Source organism: Glycine max, chromosome 6 (genome assembly GCF_000004515.6).
Source record: "Glycine max cultivar Williams 82 chromosome 6, Glycine_max_v4.0, whole genome shotgun sequence".
In the NCBI taxonomy this organism is placed as follows: Eukaryota; Viridiplantae; Streptophyta; class Magnoliopsida; order Fabales; family Fabaceae; genus Glycine; species Glycine max.
The window spans coordinates 29,641,320-29,658,072 of NC_038242.2; the positions used below are offsets into that span (position 1 = coordinate 29,641,320).

Here is a 16,753-nt window from a genome sequence, read left to right on the forward strand (position 1 = left end):
TCCCTTGTGAAGTCTTCTTGATTTCCTCTCTTGAATCTTGAATTCATCTTCTCTTGAATCTTGAAATCAAACTTCTCCTGATTCTTGAATCTTCTTGATTTCTTCTCATGAAACTTGAAATTAAACTTGATCTTGAACTTGTTGACTCAATCTTGAAATCATTCTTTGGGCTTTTTGTCATCATCATTGTCATTATCAAAACTACTTGAATCAAATTGATTCATCATCATGAAGCTTGCTTCTACATAGAGGACATTTACATCGTTTCTCACCAAAAATGATATTGATATGTGTTTAAAATTATTTAATATGTGAAACACCTTGTACATCGATTCTGATAAAACTGATGTTGAAAGTCGTATACAATATCGGTTTTGTCAAAATTGATGTTTTTGCAAAAAAAAAATATTTTGTCTATTTGTTAAATGAAACTAAACCTATAAATTAAAATCAAAATCAATCTGGACATTATTAACGATATTCAAATATATATATATATATATATATATATATTCAAATTATTATCAAATAAATACTATTAAATAAAGAACCACTTAAAGTGCAAACATAAAATATACTAAACATAACTTAAAAAAATACATGAAACAAGTATATCAAACCACATCATATAATAATCTCAATACATACATATCTATAAGTTATGTCAAACATAAGTCTTTAAAATTTAACGAGATTTAACTATGGATATCAACGGCCAAATCCAAGAGTACATGATCCCAAAAGTACAATATATGGAGATCAAACATGAGGGGTGAAATGCAAACTTATCACCCAAAAATAAAGGGTGTAAAATTTAGCCCTATATCTCTACAACTACAAGACCTATCAGATAAATCCTCTCAATCCATCTTATAGCAAAACCTTTCTTCTCAGTTGCACCCGAATTACCTTCAAATCCAAATTGATAAGCTTTTTTCTTTGAATTAGCAATTGGCGCTCTTGTAGCTTTAGCACCATCATAAAATTGTGTTGAAAATCCTGACAACATGAAAATGGAGTGCATAAGCAACAACAATACTTTGATCAGATACTCTTGTGTCTCAAATAGTAGCAGAAAAATTGAATAGCAAGATACTACACACACAAGTAACATGGGTAAATTCAAAGAAACAAAAATATGAAAAGAATAACACTGATGTCAAAATGGTGAGACCTGTAACTTGTTTCTTTGGCATCCAAAATCATTCTCAGTCATTAAAAGCAAAGTTTTTAAGGCAAACTGATGTGCCATTATTTTCTTCTATTTTCCTTTTTGCACCATTTTAATTATTGATTGGTCTTAATTGTCAATTAATTAGGCAGTTTTATTATTTGGGCTCATTTAGCTAATTTGATGTTTTTAATCTAATTTTAGGAATTAATGAAACATTGGGCTTAATCCGGATTTTAGTTGTGGACTGGAAGAGGGCAAATAAAGCAGCGCTTACCTTAGTTAATTTCTAATTAGGAAATTTCGCAATTTTATTTTATGTTGTTCAGTGTTTATTTCATTTTGGGCCAGAGTATTGTAATAGGGCCCAGTGACTTTGAGTGACTCTTTTTAAATAGCTGCCTTGGGATTCGTGCAAGGCATTCTGTTATGCTATTTTCATTATTCAGAGCTTTGGTTTTAGGTTTTCACGTTTTTCTGTTCCCTTGTTACAATTTTCGTTCTTAATGCATATTTCCGTTTTCTGCTTCTAATTACGAGTTCATTCGTGCTTCTTCTTCTACTTTCATTTACGTTTCTGTTCATTTACGTTTCTGTTCATTTATGTTTCTTTTTCATGTTTCATTTGCGTTTTCTGTTTGAATCCATGGAAGGCTAGATTTTCTGGTGTTGTTTCCTTTTGAGGACGAAGCCCAACTCTCTTTGAGGTTTCGCTTGTAATGTGGTTTCCTGGCAGTTTTCCCTTCACCAGTTATCCCAATTTCGTGAATATTAATCAGTGCACGCTTCGTGTTCGATTAATTGCCTCTGAGCCTAACTTGCGTTCATGCTTAATGGACGAAGGGCTAACTGGTGTATGTGGTGCCTAATCACGTATTGAAAACCCTAAGTTGATTTTCGCTTAGTAAATTGAAATAGGGTTGGATTAAGTGGTTGATTGTTAGGGACGAATTCTCCATAACCCAGGATAAGAGAATGGCTTCTAAATCAGAGGAAACAACCCGTTTTTAATATTAGTAGTTTCGTATTCCAGTTTACTTGTTCTGCTCTTTAATTACCAAACAACCAAACCCCCCCCCCCATCGTTACTGTTACTGCAAGTATATTATGAACATTTGGTTTGTCACTGCTCGTTGGGAAACGACCTAGGATCACTTCCTAGTTACTGCATTTTCATGTTTATTTGATTTGGGTACGGCCTCGATCAAATTTGGCGCCGTTGCCGGGGAGCAGTGTCCAAAGGTTCATAATAGCTAGCTAGTGTTGTGTGTTTAATCCTTTCGTGTTTTATGTTTAAATTGTTAGTATTGTGTTAGTATGTGTGTTAGTGTTGTTTAGTGTCCTGGTATTTTGTTTAATGTGTGTTCTGTTTCAGTTTTCCCATTAAGTGTTTCTCCTGTTTCAGTCTTTGGTGTTTTGCTGTGAAGATTGTGCTTGCGGCAAAAACAGAGTAGTAGTAGAAATCAATTAGAGACGGATTTTAGCGACCACCCATGCTGAATTATTTGAGATTTTTTGTTTTAGTAGCAAGGGTTGTTATTTTTGGCTGAATTTTTTTGTGGTAACTTCTTTTAATCCATATTTTGTGGGAAAAATAGCTAGAGCCTTTAGTTTGGTCAGATTTGAAAGTTCCAAAAAACTAGCAAATTTTGTGTTTGTCAAAACTTCAAACGGCCATAACTTTTACTCCGGTTATCAGAATCGCAATTATTATATATGCATTTGGGGTAGAAAAAAATTTCCTACGCCGTGGCATCCCGTCATAGGCCGGCTGAGGTCTCCATCGTCCAAAAAAAAGCGATTCTGTCAAAATTTTTTTATTTTTCAAGTTTTATTCACTTATTTTTCTTAACCTACCATTTTTAGCTTTCATAGTTAGACGTTGAATTTTTGTCTGAAATTTTTTGTGCTATCTTCTCATCATTTTATAGGGTTGCTCACAAAATTTCAAGTCATTTAGATATCATTTGAGGGTAGTTGTAGTTCAAACCTACACCTTTATTTACATGGCAAGGCAACTAGTTGTGTGCATGCTGAATGTAGTGTATGACTAGAGGCAATCCATCTGACTTACAACCCTTTGATCCTGAGATAGATAGGACATTTCATAGATTAGTTAGGCATCATTTTATACCTTTTGATCATTCTGAGCATTCCATAACTGGTGAATCTGTGCATTCTGTTATTGGTGATTTTGAACATCCTGATCTTGAGCATTATAATTTTGAGCATTCTGATTTTGCACATTCTGAGAACATGGCACAACCTCCACCTCGTGAGAGGACTCTAAGGGAAATGGCTGCACCTGATTTCACCTACGAAAGCTTGTGCATCCAATACCCTGATGAGGATGTCCCATATGTTCTTAAAACTGGACTGATTCATTTGCTTCCAAAGTTTCATGGCCTTGCAGGTGAAGACCCGCACAAACATTTGAAAGAATTTCACATTGTCTGCTCCACCATGAAACCCCCAGATGTCCAAGAGGATCACATATTTCTGAAGTCTTTTCCTCATTCATTAGAGGGAGTGGCAAAGGACTGGCTGTATTACCTTGCTCCAAGGTCCATCACGAGCTGGGATGACCTTAAGAGAGTATTCTTAGAAAAAATTTTCCCTACTTCCAGGACCACAGCCATCAGGAAGGATATCTCAGGTATTAGACAACTCAGTGGAGAGAGCCTGCATGAGTACTGGGAGAGATTTAAGAAACTATGTGCCAGTTGCCCCCACCATCAGATTTCAGAACAGCTTCTTCTCCAATATTTTTATGAAGGACTCAGTAATATGGAGAGAAGTATGATAGATGCTGCCAGTGGTGGAGCCCTTGGAGACATAACTCCTGCTGAAGCCAGAAATTTAATTGAGAAGATGGCCTCCAACTCCCAGCAGTTTAGCGCCAGAAATGATGCCATAGTCATTAGAGGAGTGCATGAGGTAGCTACAAACCCATCTGCATCATCTGAAACTAAGAAGCTTGAAGGCAAACTGGATGCATTGGTTAACTTGGTAACCCAGCTGGCCTTGAATCAGAAATCTGTACCTGTCGCAAGGGTTTGTGGTTTGTGCTCCTCTGCTGACCACCATACAGACCTTTGCCCTTCCATGCAGCAACCTGGAGCAATTGAGCAGCCTGAAGCTTATGCTGCAAATATTTACAATAGACCTCCTCAACCTCAGCAGCAAAATCAACCACAGCAAAGCAATTATGACCTCTCCAGCAACAGATACAACCCTGGATGGAGGAATCACCCTAACCTCAGATGGTCTAGCCCTCAGCAACAACAACAGCAGCCTGCTTCTTCCTTCCAAAATGCTGCTGGCCCAAGCAGACCATACATTCCTCCACCAATCCAACAACAGCAACAACCCCAGAAACAGCCAACAGTTGAGGCCCCTCCACAACCTTCCCTCGAAGAACTTGTGAGGCAAATGACTATGCAGAACATGCAGTTTCAGCAAGAGACCAGAGCCTCCATTCAGAGCTTAACCAATCAGATGGGACAATTGGCTACCCAATTGAATCAACAACAATCCCAGAATTCTGACAAGCTGCCTTCTCAAGCTGTCCAAAATCTCAAAAATGTCAGTGCCATTTCATTGAGGTCGGGAAAGCAATGTCAAGGACCTCAACCCGTAGCACCTTCCTCATCTGCAAATGAACCTGCCAAACTTCACTCTATTCCAGAAAAAGGTGATGACAAAAATTTACCTAACAATTTCTGTGCAGGTGAATCTTCTTCCACAGGTAATTCTGATTTGCAAAAGCAGCACATTCCCCCTCTTCCATTCCCTCCAAGAGCAGTTTCCAACAAAAAAATGGAAGAGGCAGAGAAAGAGATCTTGGAAACGTTTAGAAAAGTAGAGGTAAACATACCTCTGTTGGATGCAATAAAGCAAATTCCAAGATATGCCAAATTCTTGAAGGAGCTGTGCACTAATAAGTGGAAGCTTAAAGGAAGTGAACGGATTAGCATGGGCAGAAATGTCTCCGCACTGATTGGTAAATCTGTTCCTCAAATTCCTGAAAAATGCAAAGATCCAGGTACATTCAGCATACCTTGTATTATAGGGAATAGTAAGTTTGACAATGCCATGCTAGACTTAGGAGCTCTTGTTGGTTTCATAGAAGATGTCTTAGTTAGAGTTGGTGAACTGATTTTCCCTATTGATTTTTATATCTTGAATATGGAAGATGGATTTTCTCAAGGATCAGTTCCCATCATTCTAGGCAGACCCTTTATGAAAACTGCTAGAACTAAGATAGATGTTTATGCAGGCACACTGGCTATGGAATTTGGTGACATAACTGTTCATTTTAATATTCTGGATGCTATGAAATACCCATCTGAAGATCTTTCTGTATTTCGTGCTGAAATAATTGACCATGTTGTTGATGAATACATGACTGATCTTTATTCTAATTTGCATGCCTCTCACTCTTCATGCATTGAGTCTGAAATTGTACTTGATCATATGTCTGAATTTGATGCTGAGAGTGAATCTGAGAGTGATATTGATTGCATGTCTGGTGGTGGTGTTTTACCTCTCGAGATTGATTTTATAGAGTCAGATAGGACTAACCATGTTTCAGGAAGTACACATACCTCTGACTTTCTTTATGAGGTAAAGGCTGAGAAACCATCTCCTTCTACCACTGTCCAGCCGACCACACCAGAATTGAAGCCTCTGCCATCAAATTTAAAATACGCTTACTTGGATGATAGCAAGAGTTTTCCAGTGATTATATCTGCCTCCCTTGCTGATGAGCAAGAGGAGAAGTTGTTGTCAGTTCTCAAGAAGCATAAGAAGGCTATAGGCTGGACCCTGGCGGACATTCCTGGTATTAGCCCATCCACATGTATGCATCGAATAAATTTAGAGGATGGAGCTAAACCAGTAAGACAACCACAGAGAAGACTCAACCCGGTGACTCTTGATGTAGTGAAGAAGGAGATAACCAAGCTTTTGCAAGCTGGAATCATTTATCCTATCTCCGATAGCCAATGGGTGAGTCCCGTCCAGGTAGTCCCGAAGAAGACTGGCCTCACAGTGATCAAAAATGAGAAGGAGGAGCTGATTCCTACTCGGGTGCAGAACAGTTGGAGAGTCTGCATTGACTATAGGAGGCTGAACCAGGTTACCAAAAAGGACCATTTTCCCCTGCCATTCATTGACCAGATGCTTGAACGCCTGACAGGTAAATCCCACTACTGTTTCCTTGATGGTTTTTCTGGTTATATGCAAATTACTATTGCTCCTGAGGATCAGGAAAAGACCACATTCACCTGCCCCTTCGGCACTTTTGCTTATAGGAGGATGCCTTTCGGCCTGTGCAATGCCCCTGGTACCTTCCAGTGGTGCATGATTAGTATTTTCAGTGAGTTTTTAGAAAATTGCATAGAGGTGTTTATGGATGATTTCACTGTATATGGATCCTCTTTTGATGGTTGTTTGAATAGCTTGGAAAAAGTTTTGAATAGATGCATTGAAACTAACCTTGTTCTAAATTTTGAAAAATGTCATTTTATGGTTGAGCAAGGTATAGTTTTAGGCCACATTATTTCCAATAAGGGTATTGAAGTAGATCCTGCAAAAATTTCTATTATTTCACAATTGCCTTACCCCTCTTGTGTGCAAGAGGTGCGATCTTTTCTTGGTCATGCAGGATTCTACAGGCGCTTTATAAGGGATTTTAGCAAAGTAGCCCTTCCACTGTCCAACTTGTTGCAAAAGGAGGTGGAGTTTGACTTTAATGACAGATGCAAAGAGGCTTTTGATTGCCTCAAAAGAGCGTTGACTACCACCCCCATCATCCAGGCACCCGATTGGACAGCCCCTTTTGAGCTTATGTGTGATGCATCAAATTATGCATTGGGGGTTGTCCTTGCTCAGAAAATTGATAAATTGCCCAGGGTGATATATTATGCTTCTAGGACTTTAGATGCTGCCCAAGCAAATTATACTACTACTGAGAAAGAGCTTCTAGCCATAGTTTTTGCTCTTGAAAAATTTTGATCTTATTTGCTTGGTACTCGCATTATTGTTTATACTGACCATGCAGCTCTAAAGTACTTGTTGAAGAAGGCTGATTCTAAGCCTAGGTTGATCCGATGGATGCTCTGGCTCCAAGAGTTTGACTTGGAGATCCGGGATAGGAGCGGAGCACAAAATATAGTTGTTGATCATTTGAGTCGGATCGAACGTGTCTCTGATGCAGATTCACCTATTCGGGATGATTTCCCGGATGATCATTTGTATATATTGTATAGTATTTCTGACTCTCTTTCTACTCCCTGGTTTGCTAACATTGTCAATTATTTAGTTGCCTCTATTTTTCCTCCCTTAGCATCTAAGGCCCAAAAAGATAAAATTAAAAGTGATGCTAAGCATTTTATTTGGGATGACCCCTACTTGTGGAAATTGTGCAGTGATCAGGTCATTAGACAGTGCATTCCAGATCATGAGACTGACTCAGTCCTGCAGTTTTGTCATTCTTCCGCACCGGGAGGTCATCTGGGTGTTCAAAGGACAGCTCGCAAAGTGCTTGATTGTGGTTTTTATTGGCCCACCATCTTTAAAGATGCGTGGAAGATCTGCAGCACTTGTGAGCAGTGTCAGAGAGCAGGAAATACACTTACATGGCGACAACAAATGCCTCAGAAACCTATGCTATTCTGTGAGGTGTTTGATGTCTGGGGTATAGATTTCATGGGTCCTTTTCCTGTCTCTTTTGGTTATGTTTACATTCTCCTTGCAGTTGACTATGTTTCAAAATGGGTGGAAGCCAAGCCCACTAGAACTAATGATGCTAAAGTTGTCGCAGACTTTGTCAGGTCTAATCTGTTTTGCAGGTTTGGAGTACCTAAAGCAATTGTTAGTGATCAAGGAACCCATTTTTGCAACAGGACAATGCATGCCCTGCTTAAAAAGTACGGGGTGGTACACAGGGTATCCACACCATACCACCCCCAGACCAATGGACAGGCAGAAATTTCTAACCGAGAAATCAAGCGAATTTTAGACAAGATTGTGCAGCCAAGCAGGAAAGATTGGAGTACCAAGTTTGATGATGCTCTCTGGGGACATCGGACTGCCTACAAAGCACCCATAGGAATGTCTCCTTATCGGGTTGTCTTTGGAAAGGCATATCATCTTCCAGTGGAAATTGAGCACAAAGCTTACTGGGCAGTGAAGACTTGCAACTTCTCTATGGATCAAGCTGGTGAGGAAAGAAAGTTGCAACTGAGTGAGTTAGATGAAATCCGCCTAGAAGCCTACGAGAATGCCAAGTTCTACAAAGAAAAGACCAAGAAGTTCCATGATAGCATGATAGTTAAAAAAGACTTCGTGGTTGGGCAAAAAGTGTTATTGTATAATTCTAGGCTTGGACTCATGAGTGGTAAGTTGAGGTCTAAGTGGATTGGTCCTTTTGTTGTTACTAATGTTTTTCCTTATGGTACAGTTGAGATCAAAAGTGACTCCACAAACAAGAGCTTCAAGGTCAACGGACATTGACTTAAGCCATTCCTCACGAACCCTTCTTTAGTGGACATAGTGGTGGAAGAGACTTCCTTACTCCACCCTACTCTTCCTCCACCATGACTTAGGGAGTTTTTCTTTTCCTATCTCCTTCTTTGCTTTTATTACACTTGTCCAATTCTCTTTGATGATTTAATTGTTTTTAATCTTTTAATTGTGCTACATTGAGGACAATGTGTTGTTTAAGTATGGGGGGGGGGGGGGGAGTGTTCTTTGGTTTTGCTAGTTTTGTTGGTTTTGTTAATTTGTTAGTTGTGTTAATTTGTTAATGTTGTTAGTTTCGTCGGATTTTTAGTTTAATATTTTGGGTCAATTTTGTGTTCACGTACGAATTTGCATGTTTTTCTTTGAATTATAGGATATGTTCAAGAAATGGGTAATTGTTTTGAAAATAAAAGTTCTTGACATTTTGTGACTTGAAATCCTTGATTCTTCTCTACATGTCATGATAATTTTGAAAGCTCAATTTGAAAGTGATGATTTTACCTTTGTGAGAATTTGAGCTGTCCATCATCATAATCATTTGGTGTGTTTTGCCCCATTGATTGCTTGCACAATAGCCTTGGCTTGATTCTTGTTGATGCGTCCTAATTCACATGCATATTTGGAAATGATTGAGGCAATTTTGTTCTTATAAGCTTCTAGCCAAATGGACTTACCTTGAATTAATTCCTTTGATAGCCCTTTTGAGCCTTGTTTCCCTTTCCTTGTTTTGAAGCTCACTACAAGCCTTAAGTGAAAAACCATGATATCAGCATATCCTTAAGGAATTTTGGAGCTTTGGAATTGTTTTGGGAATAAGTGTGGGGGGGTTTTGTTTCATTGGACAACTTGTTTTGTTGGCTATGCTTCATGATGTATTTTGGGCCATACTTGATGTACATTGTATATTGGTTAAATGTTGGACATGCTGAATGAAATGTTGTTTCTCAAAGGCTATAGAGTAAAAAAAAAATCGAAAAAAAAAATTCGAAAAAAAAGAAAAAGAAAAGCAATAAAGTTGAGTGAATAAGATCTTAAATGGCACAAGAATGATGAAACTCTTGGTTCTACTCTTCATGTTTAAATTTTATCTTTACTTCTTTTTATTTTCTTATTTTTTTTTCTTAATATGCACTTATTCCCCTTTGCTCCTCTATTCCTTTGGGATTTAGCCACTTATTCCATATTTCTCCATACCTTGTCCTTGGCCCTATTACAACCTTAAAAGACCTTTTGATCCTCATGTGCTTGTGTTTGTGGGTTGATTGTCAATTTTAGAATCTTGCCAAGTCTATGTGGTGTTTGATTTCATGGGTGCTTTGAGGGTAAATAGTAGCCTAGACACTTGAGAGATAGAATGTATATCTTGTGAGGCTTTATCACTTTTCATTCTTGAGCTGATTAACTATTTTGCCATGATTGGGTTGCTTGGATGATTTTCATGAATGTCTTGACTTTTTGGATCTCCTTATGTTAGATGTTACCCATTCCTTTCATTCCTTGATGTTCATTGAGAAATATATGAATGTGTTTGTTTGTCTCTCTTTGATATCCTTGGATTTTGTTCTTTGTTTCATTTTGCCCAGGAGTGCAAAAGGCTAAGTATCGGGGGTTTTGATGTGCCATCATTTTCTTCTATTTTCTAAACCCTTTTTGCACCATTTTAATTATTGATTCGTCTTAATTGTCAATTAATTAGGCAGTTTTATTATTTGGGCTCATTTAGCTAATTTGATGTTTTTAATCTAATTTCAGGAATTAATGAAATATTGGGCTTAATCCGGATTTTAGTTGTGGACTTGAAGAGGGCAAATAAAGCAGCGCTTACCTTAGTTAATTTCTAATTAGGAAATTTCACAATTTTATTTTATGTTGTTCAGTGTTTATTTCATTTTAGGCCAGAGTATTGTAATAGGGCCCAGTGACTTTGAGTGACTCTTTTCAAATAGCTACCTTGGGATTCGTGCAAGGCATTCTGTTATGCTATTTTCATTATTCAGAGCTTTGGTTTTAGGTTTTCACGTTTTTCTGTTCCCTTGTTACAATTTTCATTCTTAATGCATATTTCCGTTTTCTGCTTCTAATTACGAGTTCATTCGTGCTTATTCTTCTACTTTCATTTGTGTTTCTGTTCATTTACGTTTTTGTTCATTTATGTTTCTGTTTCATGTTTCATTTGCGTTTTCTGTTTGAATCCATGGAAGGCTAGATTTTCTGGTGTTGTTTCCTTTTGAGGACGAAGCCCAACTCTCTTTGAGGTTTCGCTTGTAATGTGGTTTCCTGGCAGTTTTCCCTTCACCAGTTATCCCAATTTCGTGAATATTAATCAGTGCACGGTTCTTGTTCGATTAATTGCCTCTGAGCCTAACTTGCGTTCATGCTTAATGGACGAAGGGCTAACTGGTGTATGTGGTGCCTAATCACGTATTGAAAACCCTAAGTTGATTTTCGCTTAGTAAATTGAAATAGGGTTGGATTAAGTGGTTGACTGTTAGGGACGAATTCTCCATAACCCAGGATAAGAGAATGGCTTCTGAATAAGAGGAAACAACCCGTTTTTAATATTAGTAGTTTCGTATTCCAGTTTACTTGTTCTGCTCTTTAATTACCAAACAACCAAACCCCCCCTATCGTTACTGTTATTGCAAGTATATTATGAACATTTGGTTTGTCACTGCTCGTTGGGAAACGACCTAGGATCACTTTCTAGTTACTGCATTTTCATGTTTATTTGATTCAGGTACGGCCTCGATCACAAACATATAGCCAAGTTAAAGGAGGAACTGGATAGAATAACTGTTGCTATAAATTTGCTTGTCTTTTATTCTACTTGATTAATGTTGTGCAACATTGGAATAGTTGCTTGTCTCACAAGTATTCTTAATATTAGCTGTAGTTGGATTATGAAAATATAAATCTCAACATGGTATAGAAAACTGTAGCACAAATTAGAGAAAGAAAACTGAGAGAAACTGAATCTGAACTATTATTATTACTTGCAAAGAAAGAACCCTAAGTTCCTTATATACACTAACAAGAGTTAACACAACCTTGAACTAATAGAGGGTACTCAAATAATAGAAGGCACCAAAACACACACTAACAAACAAAAGCAAAAGGAAGAATTACCAGCAGGGTGTATGAAGATTTATGTGACAATTGCAGTAGTAGTTGTGGTTCTACTAATTGTGTCAAAAGGTTTCAAAACAAAGCTTTGTTTGGTGGATTGCAGATGATATTTACAAAAAGCAAGATTACCTAAAAAAGACAAAGCTGATGTAGAATTTTTTTTCATGGTTTATTCTGTTGTGCAAAATTCATGTACGCTTGTATTGTATCATACCCTCTGTCACATATTGTATATGCACCAGAGCCCATCACAAGTTTGATTACCTGTTAGAATCTCATTTTCAGAGAAACTACTTTTTTTCACTCTGTATTTTCTATAATGTTCTCTCACTTTCTTAAATATCACATATATCTACTAATTTATATAATATTGTACAAGGTTTTATGATATGAACAAAAAATATGCTTATCCTTTCATTTCCCCCATTTGTCTTGAAAACTAACCAAAAACCTTAAGTATGCTCAAGTAACTTCATGTGTTCGTTCAGTCTTGCACATAACCGAATGGAAAAAGGTTTCACTCAGCTTAAAGGGAAATAAAATATACGAACCTAGCATCTGACAAATCTATATACACCTAGTGTAACGACCCGCCTCGTCGCTACGATATCACCACTCTAAACCGCGAGAATTTCAATTTTTAAATGAAAACTCCGTCAAATTGCCTATAAAAAAATGAAAGTAATTTTTTTTCTCGATATACATTCACCAAACTACGCACCATTACAAAAGTGAATACATACATACATACATACATACATATATATATATATATATATATATATATATATATATATATATATATATATATATATATAGGTGTAGTAACTTAGTACACATCATTCACATAATGGAAAGTAAATTTGTTCATACGTATAATTAAATTTGCGATTTACATCTTTAATTCAACAAAAGAATCATGGAACCAGCTATGGAGGAGTTGATTAACAAAACACAACTCTCTCCCAAAATAATCCCAACGTCATCACATTGGCTCGGTGGCTCCTGATGGATTTCCCCTGCAGTTACTTTTTGGTCCACTATTTCTTTATACAAATATGTTCAAGGGAAATCCGGTTTGCCAAAAAGCACATCGGATCGTCAAGTATTTAAAATTAAAATGGATGAATCCGAGTATCGAACTCAGGGAACTTGTCTAAGACCGGGTTAAATTCAGAAATAAGGCATTATTGAAAGTAACATTGATAATTAATGGTTTAAAATAGAATTAAACTAAGTCTAGGATAAAAACAATAAAAATGCAAGTAAAATTGACAACAGTAGGTAGAAGTGTTGGGTCTTTCTAACAGACCAGCTGATGCATATAAGGATGTTTCTCTAATCAATCATGCTTTTGTGTTCTATGTTGTAGCCTAAATTACTAAATCTCTATCCTTAGTTAGACTAAATCAATCCAAGCTTCGTCCTCAGATCCCTCTTGTTGGACTAGGCTCAATTTAGACAGCCCTCCTATGTTTAGACTAACTTAAACTAAGCTTCATGCTCAAATCCCTCTTGTTAGACTAGACTTAGCCTAAATAGCTTACGAAAGTTTTGACTAATTTAGCCTAAGCTTTGTCCTTAGATCCCTCTTGTTAGACTAGACTTAGACCAAACAACAATATTGTAACAGCATACTTAAAACCAAAACTTAATCTGCAAATCCCTCTTGTAACACTAAGTTTCAATTCTGCTTCATTCAAGTTCTAAGACAACAATACATTTTCCAATGTTAAAATCACCTAACTAGGCACACAAATGGTTGATTAGACCAAGAGCATACAAAATTTAAGTACTGAAAGAAGCATTGAACACAAGAAACAAAATCAATTAGATATTAAAATAATTACATCAGCTATTCATTAGAAATCCCCAACAAGGGTGTTTAGCCAGCTGTTATAGAAGAAACCCTAACAATAATGAACTTACAAAATCTAGGTATCTTTGCAAAAGCTGCTCCTCTTACTGCCTCCAGAACTCTTTTCCCGAAGTAGGAACTGTGGTGTGCCGTGGAATATTGTGCCCTGGGCCTTGTTACCCTAATTTTGCACAAAATAGGCTTTAAATAGGCTTTGAATTCATGATGTTGCGCTTAGTGCCACCCTCGCGTTTAGTGCGAGTAAGTGGATTTAAGCTTAGTACCAGTCATGCGCTGAGCTTGGCTGAAAACAACTGTTGCGCTTAGTGCACTGATCTCGTGCTTAGCGCGCGACCTTGATGATGATACCCTACCAGATTCTTCTATCGCGCTAAGCGCGCTGAAGCTTTGCTTAGCGGTGGATGCGCGCTTAGCCCACTGATGAGCTGAGCTCAAATGTCACTTTTGGCACTTCATGACTTAGCCTCATCTTCACCTGAAATTGCCCATATTTCATCATTAAATCCAATGGACATATTCTAGAGACAACTTTAACCATAAAACAAGATTTATTTACAAAAATCACTACAAAGTAACCATAAATTGGGGAACTATACAAGTTTTGGAAAATGTTTTCTATACAAAAGTTAGTCATATAAGACGACTAACAAACTCTCCCAAATTTACAATTTTGCTTGTCCTCAAGCAAAGAAAGAACAGTTCACTTGTCCTTAAGTGACAAGCTACAGTGATCACTCAAAAATGGTGTTTGCTTCACATAGAAATTCAACCATATGAACTGAATATCATGGACTGCTTCAATCAATTGATTTTCACAAACATGCAGCTTTTCAAAGATAGAAACATGCACATTAGAGTCACAACTGAAATAAGTTAGTAAGGATGGCAAAAATCAAGGAAGGATCATCAACCAAACCTCACAGTCATTATTTCACTCAAGCTCAAGTGTTTAGGCTCATACCATCATAAATAACTAACACAAGTCCCAACCTTTGCATTTCATCTCATGTCATACAACAATGAACACACAAAATTGAATCCGAAGGACTTTCTAGGCTTGTAATGGGGTTAGGCTTCCAACAAATCATGGTTTTTCTAGGATTCAAAAGCTTAGGTTCTAGGAAAGTATTCATCCATAGATAAACCTTCACTTTTTCATTCATTCACATCCCATACTTGCCTTTTAGTTAGGCACTCAGCTTCATTTCATTATTTTGCAGCATACACACTTATTAACTTCATTTGTACTTACAGTTTTTTTAACAAAATATATACAGAGACATTATGTGTATGCACAAAAATAGTGTGTGTATGCTGTTTACTTTGACCATTTCCATTCTTACCCAGTGCCTCCCCCAAATTTGGAACAAATTTACCTTGATAATTACTCCCCCAAATTTGGGACAAATTTGCTTTGAACCACGCTTCCTGTGGATGATGCTCTCCTACAACCTAAGTCAAGGTAGCAGGAGATAACACTGTATAGGCTCAGGGTTCAATCAATCAATAATTCATTCAGCTCAAACTAGGTACAAGGGATAATTCATTCAGGCACATGGTCAGCTTTTTGGCTAAGTGGCTATCACAATCAGACATGGCCTTCATCATCCTCAATTTCTTAGATTTAGTCCATACTTCAGAGATTCACGCAAAAATGAGTACTAAATGATAGTCGTTTCTCTCAAAATTTAAGGATCACACTCTCACCGGGATACGGTTAATGCATTCCTTCACAATCAATCTGACAAACTGACTAACATTTTTCTGTCATACTTCTAATCACATGCTCATTTTCTTCTAATGGCTACAAGCTTGATCAAAACAATTATCTACTCATTCCAATCCATTCAAATCATACAATTGCTCATTCAAATCATTCTCAAACACTCATTTCATGCAAAACAATCCACTGCATATCATTTTCAATCCTTTCACTGTTCAAACAAGCTTTTTGGTACAAGCAGACAACTCAAAGTGCTGAAATTTTAAATAACTGAAACATAAAAATGGAAATTAAAATGACTGAACATAAATCATAAAATAACTGAAAATAAACTAAAATGTTCAAGATGCATAAATTTAAATGTCTTGCTCCTGTGGTTGCTCCTGTGCATGCTCATTAAGGTCCAACACCTGAGCAACTGGTGAATCCTGAGAGATAGGCTGCTCTAACTCAGGTGCTGGTGCAGATGGTGTGGCATCATCAGGTATGGGTACTGGGGATGGCTCTGGGATCTGGTCTGTAGAAGCATCCTCCTCCTGAGCCATGTGTATACCTGCATCAAAATAAGAAGGCTAAGGAGAGGTGAGCTCATCCTCCCCCTCTGCTGTTGCTGCTATTGCTGGCTCCTCAAAAGCAGGCTCCTGGGCTATAGAGGCCCCACCCCCTCCAGAAGGAGAAGACTGGGCTCCTGGCCAGGCCACCTGTGCATTAAACTCCTCCATGCTCATGATGGATGGAAAGCCCAAGCCCTACAGGCTCTGCATGATGATGGAATGCCCCCTGTGTATGCTCTGGAGCATGGAATGAAGCATATGAGGTGTAAATATAAAGTCTGATGGTCCTGCAGATAAAGGAACTGGAAGAACAAATGTAGATGTAGATGGGGCAGCTGGAATTGGTGTTGGAGTTGAGGAAAAGGGAATCTCAGAAGATGGGGGAGCCTCAGGCCTCTTCCCCTTGGCCTTGCGTGGCCCTCTGAAGGTAACTGAGAGGTCATCTAGGTTCCAGTAGTTTTTCTTTTCATAAGCCACATTAATAGCTAGACCAAGGCTCTCCAATGTCAATGAATTAGAAACGACTCCCCTGGCCTTGCACAGAGTAGTGATTAAGGCTGGAAACCCAAGCCTAGAAGAGTCATGTTGGGCTATCAGAGAAATTTGTGCTGAAATAATATAGCCCAAGTTCATATCCATCTTCTGAATGATTCCATAAATCAACCTGGCCCTGTCTAATGTGATATCAGAGGTGTGAGAGGTAGGGACCAGGTTAGAAAAAGAAAGAACGCTCCATGTCTGAGCGAGTGTGGTCAGATTCTTCAGTAAGATCT

The 16,753-nt window shown here is 37.8% G+C and overlaps 1 non-coding gene across 1 annotated transcript; it reads right to left on the reverse strand.

Annotated features, from left to right (window-relative positions):
* Positions 1 to 3,805: 3,805 nt before the first annotated feature.
* On the reverse strand, positions 3,806 to 3,912 carry LOC113001982 (small nucleolar RNA R71). Its single transcript, XR_003267513.1, has one exon. It is a non-coding gene; the product is annotated as a small nucleolar RNA R71 (small nucleolar RNA).
* Positions 3,913 to 16,753: the final 12,841 nt, after the last annotated feature.